Consider the following 6486-nt stretch of genomic DNA (forward strand, 5'->3'; position numbering starts at 1 on the left):
TGTGTGTGTGTGTGTGTGTGTGTGTGTACATGCGCATGAAAGAGAGAGAGAGAGAGAGAGAGAGAGAAGGGGTGGTCAAGTGGGCTGGGAAGCTGCCCTCCCCATCTCTAGAAGTGGAGTGTCCACATTCCTCTTAATTCCTTCAGTTCCCTTCCTTTCCCAAATTGCTCCTATCAAGTAGCTCTTCTTGTACCCCAGCAGAATCCCTACCTCTTGGTGCCTGTGTGATCTGGACTAATACGTGTTGCTGCAGTGGCCCTTTGGCTGAGAGGAATTTATTTCTACTTCTCTTCTTTGGCTCACATTGGTTCTCCACACGCACCCAAGTCAGTTCTGAGCATTCCCATTTTGGAAGGCTGCGGCCACTACAGAGCACAACCAGCTTGCTACCCTTGATGGAAAAGCTGACCCCTAGCCCTATGGAAAACATGGGGTATAAAAGAAGATTGCTCTGTCCTGGAAGTGCCCATGTTTCTGAATAGAGAGCTATTTGTACATTTCAAGGAACTCTAGCACTTGCGGTAGGTGCTGTTACAATTTCCCTGCCATGATTTAAAGGTTAGTGCCCTCAGATATTGTGGAGCCCACTCTTATCTTTTTGTAAATGCCCTTCTGAAGAGAGTGTCTCTGCGAAACTGGCCTTACCATTAAGCTTTTCCATTGGGGGGGGATAGTGATTTTGTGTGTGTTTTGCTCTCCCCCCTGCCAGACGGTAGGAGTCATGCAGGGGGTATCTGCTGTGGTGGTATTAGCTCTCCAAAATGCCAAAGGCCAGATTAAAACACTGCCCATTCCTGTAACTGAAGCACAGACATCTGTGCCTCTGGTTGCTGCTGCCTTACCATTGTGATGAGAGCATACTCAAGCAAAAGACAGATCACTGAGGCCAAACTCAAGAACCTTATGCAGAAACCTCCTTACCCCAATCTACTGGGCAATCTTGTGCCAAAATTAGGGGAAGGCGAGTTTTCTCATTGAAGGACCACTGCCTTTGTGTCCTTGTTGAGCTGAAATATGGTTGTTTTAAGAATGCCAGAATGGCTCTGATGGACCCTTTCTTTCCTTGGCACATGGAGATAAGAAGCATTGCTGCTCTTTTCTCTGACCTGAGAAAGGTTATGCAGCTGTGCAGTATGGTTATTCCATAGATTCTTGCCTGCGAGTTGTTCCCCCTTTCAGATCAGAAAGCTGAGTTATTCTGAACTCTAAACTAGGCTCAGCCATTGGCCCAAGCACATAAGTTTTAAGTCAAACATGTTCTCTCAAAAATAGAAGTTTTCTGCTTGGCCTATAGAAGCTTTTGCTTTTTAATAGTATTGCAAAAGTGCATTTTCACAATGTCTTACTGCCAACTGTCATAAGGCTATTTTGTCCACACCCAACCCATTAGTTGGCTCTGTAAAATAGCAAGCTTGGAGTTCACAGAATTACAGAGAAGTTGGAGGTGCTTTTCTCCACCTTCCCAGAACCTGTGGCTTCCTGTCACAAGACAGTTAGAGGGAAGTTGGCAAGGTGTGTTTTGTAAATGCACAATAGGCTACTGTTTAAAACTGAATAAAAGAAGGCCCGTGCTATGGTTTTAAAGTGACAGATGATCAGCGAGCACTAAAATCTGATGTGAATTATCTGTGCCCGTAGCCCAGCCAGATCCAGTGAATTGAATTCCACATCTGTCACAGATGGCTGGAAATGGTGAACCAAAGTGCTTGACACTATTATGAGGGGCTGGCGAATGTGTTGGTCAGAGTTCATCATCCTACGTAAGGTACAGTATCAGTCAGCATATAGGAAGGGTTCAGTGTAATAACTTATAAACTTAGTTAGAATTTTGGAACAACACAGCAGTTGGGAACGTTGATTTTTATGTTTAGCTGAGACACAAGAGGCTTTCACCAAGAACACTAACAAGTGAACGGCTATGGGAGGAGCAAGAGCCTCTTGCCTTCTAGTATCTCTTGTATAGAGTAGTTTAGCATGGTTAACTTGCTCGCTCCTGTTCAAAGTTCCCAGGTTGGAAGGAGAAGCAGCTGGTTTCCATGGAAATCATTGCCTCGGAAATGGAAGGCCCAGGCACTTTAGGACACAAGGCTGCAGGTTCAGCCACTGCACTGTAACATTAATTCTTCGGCTTCTTTCAGGATTAGGAGCAAGATCAGGCAGGAGGGAGAAAGTGCTGTCATAGCTGCCCAGTGACACTTTGATAAAGTCCACAGATTCCCAACTTGTGTGCGTGTGTGATTTCCCCCCACCCCCAGATCTTTGTATTGCTAGCTACTGCACACAGTTAAAAGTGCACTCACAAAGCCCTGCAAGTAAGCCATTGTAAAATAGCTGTTGCTTTTCCTACTTTGCGGGAGCTTCCAGGACACCTGGAGTACATACATGGCAGCAATGTCTGCTTTGCCTCATTGCCCTCTCCCCTCACCATTTCCCCCCATTTTCAAATCTCTTACCATTGTGGGTGATTGATGGAGCTGCATGCTAGGCCTGACTGCACCCTACGAATTAAGTTTGCATCTTTGGCCAGTTAACTCCGAACTTCCTTCCCCTTCACTTTTTTTGATTGCTGCCATGTGTGCTGTCTGAATTAGGATGGTAGGCATCCAAGCAAGTGGTTGGAATTACTAGAAGACCAGCACCCAAGGGGCCAATTATGTCCTTCCATGCTCCTCTTGTAATAGAGGCCAAGAGCTGGTTAGATGGCCACGGCTGCACATTGTGTTTTCTGTCCTGCAAACTTCCAGTGCTACACCTGCTTGGCTGCCCCCTTGTCATGTAGCTTCCATGTTAGATATTGGCCACAGTGCTTCTGTGGGTGGAGCGCTCCATCTCTACTGTATCCTTTGCTTGCCTAATAAAGCCCATCAGTGTCTTGGTACCCCCTGAATACACACTGTGCTCTCACCTCTAGCAGTCAGTCATGTATCTGTACTGAGAACAGCTTATGGGTGGTGCTGCTTACGCTGAAGCTAATTGGATGCCTTATGGTAGGAGTGGGGACTCTGTGGTCCCTCTAGATGTTGGACTCCAGTGCCCATTAGCCAAAGCCAGCCTGGCCAGTTTCCAGGGATGATGGGAATTGTGATCCAGCAACATCTGGAAGGCCACCGGTTTTCCACCTTTGCCTTATGGCAAGTCTCTTTGCTGGCTCAGCAGAGGTCTTTGATGGCCAAGTGACCCCTGGTTGCATGTTCTCCACTGGGGTCTGTATGCAGAGTTTACAGCTTTGCTTTTTGTTGCTGTTATCTTGCATTTTTGTTCTCATTGATGTTTATTGGGAGCAGGGCTGGGTTTTTTATTTTTATTTTTACTGTGACATTAATTTACACACCCATGTTTATTTCCTTCTAATGGTACCAATCTTGTATTTCACAGTTTGCACTTTTTGTACTTCAATAAAAACCCAAAGCCAATACCAGTTTTGGTGTTTTTCTTCAATGTATTGTTCTGGAATCAGTCAACAAGAGAGACTGATTAGTATCATCCACCTGGTGCCTATACAATACGGTATGCGATGAAATGCAAATCTAATCCCCTTCAGGGAAAAGGTTATTTGTTCACCCTTGAGCTCATCCTTTGCCCAGTGTAGCATTGTCTGGTAGGTGTAAATCGACCATGGGACTTTTCCACCTTTTATTCAGGCTGTACTTTGTTATATTACTTGCTTCATAGCTGTCTGTGCTATATACAGTAAACCTGCAACCTGTGCTTGTTTTACTTGTGTGATCACCTTATGCAGATGAGGAATAAATGAGAGCTGGGGAAACAAACCCTCCACTCTACATATTTATCCTGCACCCAGCAGGGTATTCCTTGTTTACTGGGCTTGGGCAAGGGAGTGCATATACTTGCCTTTGAGTGTAGACCCCTGGAACTGAACCCTCATGTAAGTGGAGGGCCCACTGTATTTAATATAGTATATTCATCTTTAACATAACTAAAGATGAATAAACCTTAAAACTAGGAACTTGGCGCTAGTTAATTTCACCAACCTGATCATTTCCCAGGCAATTATGTTCCCCCAAGTGAAAGCTGGTGAAAATCAAACTTTGCTAGATAATGGGTATGACAAATGTTTTCCCCTATGTGAAGGGAGGAGGTGCCCCTGCCTTTGAACTTTTTTTTTACTGGCTTTTGGTTTAAGAATAGCACTACCACCAACTTCTGTGTTGGTAACCTCAAGGCTGGATTATTCCAATGAACTTTCTGTGGTTGCCCTTGGGCCTGATGCAGAACCTCCAGCTGCTGCAGAATGTGGTAGCCAATGGCTGACAACACTAATTAAAACATCTGCACTGGTTGCCTGTTAACTATCAAGCAAAGTTCAATGTCCTTGTATTAATTTACAAACACTAAACAACTTGGGCCTGAGGTACCTTTGGGAGTGCCTCTGTAGGCACATTGCTGGCTTATTTGACACCAACAAGAAACCAAGTCTTTCATGCCATTGGCCCAATCCTGTGGAATACTCTTCCATTGGAGATTGAATAGATATATTCACTATTCACCTTCAAAACCTTTTGATGGCATCAGACATGTGCATAATAAGAAAAACATTGTCTGCAATATAGGTAGTTGATGGCATGTGATTTAAAATGTTTTTATTGTGTATATATAATTGCTGTAAACCACGTTGATTTTTTAAAAATGAAATTGCAGTATACAAGTATTTCAGTAACTAAAGTAGTTGAAGAGTTAGCATTTTCCAGCAGCTCCACCACTTATCTCTTTGAAATCAGACTTTTCACTAGGCCTCTGGGCTGACAGCTGAAGTAAGTGACATAACATTTTTATTGGAAAGTATATGAATACATGTTGAAGTAACTCTTGAAAATTAGTTCCAAAGAAATAGAATTCAGGACCCTTCTCCTTTTAACCAAAACACTTGTAAGTTATTAGCTATGTATTCTCATTTACTGCAATAAAGTACCAGATAAGGGGCAGTAAGATATCTTTCTTTGAAAGTCTGAAAAAAACTAGATCCCCGCTCTACATTAGTAAATTAATATCTTGATCAGGTATAACTAAGGAATAATTTACTCTTAAACTGAACCAAGTAGCAAGACTTGGAAGACCACAAAGAAAGTATAAAAACCCCAGCAGCGCTGCATAGAGGCACACCTGTATTTATTGGGCTCTTCCATGGTAGTTCTGTGCAGAGATACATTGGTCTGAAGTAAACAGGACAAGCAGCAACCGGCCAACTTCCTTTAACTATTGCAGCATCTCAGCGCGAAGAGGAGAAACTATACAGGCATTGCCGTTATATGGAGAAACTTCAGGGGGAAGCTGCCAAAAATAGTTACGAGTGATTTAGTAACTATAATTTGGCTGGTAGGGAGGCAAATGTCACTTGATCATTGCAGCGGGATCAGCCACTCTGCACGCAACTAACTAGAGAGCAGGCAGATGTTCCCTTAACAGATTCTCTTGTTGTCAGTGCACTAAAGCCAACTTTTGTAGACAAGATTATCTCCATAGCAGTACAGTGGTACCATACCTCGAGTTACAAATGATTCAGGTTACAAACTCCACTAACCTAGAAGAGTTACCTCGAGATGAGAACTTTGCCCCAGGATTAGAATGGAAACCGTGTGCCGGTGGCGCAGCAAGAGGCCCCATTAGCAAAAGCACGCCTCTAGTTAATTTGTTCCGGAGGTCCGTTCTTAAGTTCATAACTAGAGGTACCACTGTACTATCATCATCAGCTGGTCTTGGGCAAACCATTGGACACCTCGTAGGTCACTATAGGAATATAATTTCATTGTGCTATATTCCAGTCTGGCTAAAGAATTCCCAAAGCACCTAACAAACTACAGAAGGCCCTGGATCAGACATTATACAGTTTGTGGCATTTTGCAAGAGACATTTAGGGGTAGTTTTGATACTGATACTACTTCTGCCAAAGACAACTACCCAGGAGCACTTTAGGCCAGAGACGGGTTAGATCAAGGGTCAGCAACCTTTTTCAGCCATGGGCCAGTCCACTGTCCCTCAGACCATGTGGTGGGCCGGACTATATTTTTTGGGGGGAAATGAACAAATTCCTATGCCCCACAAATAATCCAGAGATGCATTTTAAATAAAAGGACACATTCTACTCATGTAAAAACACGCTGATTCCCGGACTGCCCGTGGGCTGGATTGAGAAGGCGATTGGGCCGCATCTGGCCCATGGGCCATAGGTTGTCTACCCCTGGGTTAGATCATGTTTTTTCATGGACCAGTGTCATGCAACGGTATTGCCAGTAGCTACTTTGAATACAAATTGAAATGCCATATTTGAGTACATAAATAAACTCACAATTCTGAGAGTTAGTAATGCAAAACAGCAACATGCTTGAAGGCAAGAAATTGGAGCTTCAGCTCATTTCTGTCCAGCAGTAGGGGTGAGAAACCTAGAGAGGTTACATGGTTAGATTATGGCTGTTGCCTAAAATAAACAAAACCCCCTTCATCAACAAGAAATGGAACCATATACTTCAG

Source organism: Lacerta agilis, chromosome 1, assembly GCF_009819535.1.
Source record: "Lacerta agilis isolate rLacAgi1 chromosome 1, rLacAgi1.pri, whole genome shotgun sequence".
Lineage (NCBI taxonomy): Eukaryota > Metazoa > Chordata > Lepidosauria > Squamata > Lacertidae > Lacerta > Lacerta agilis.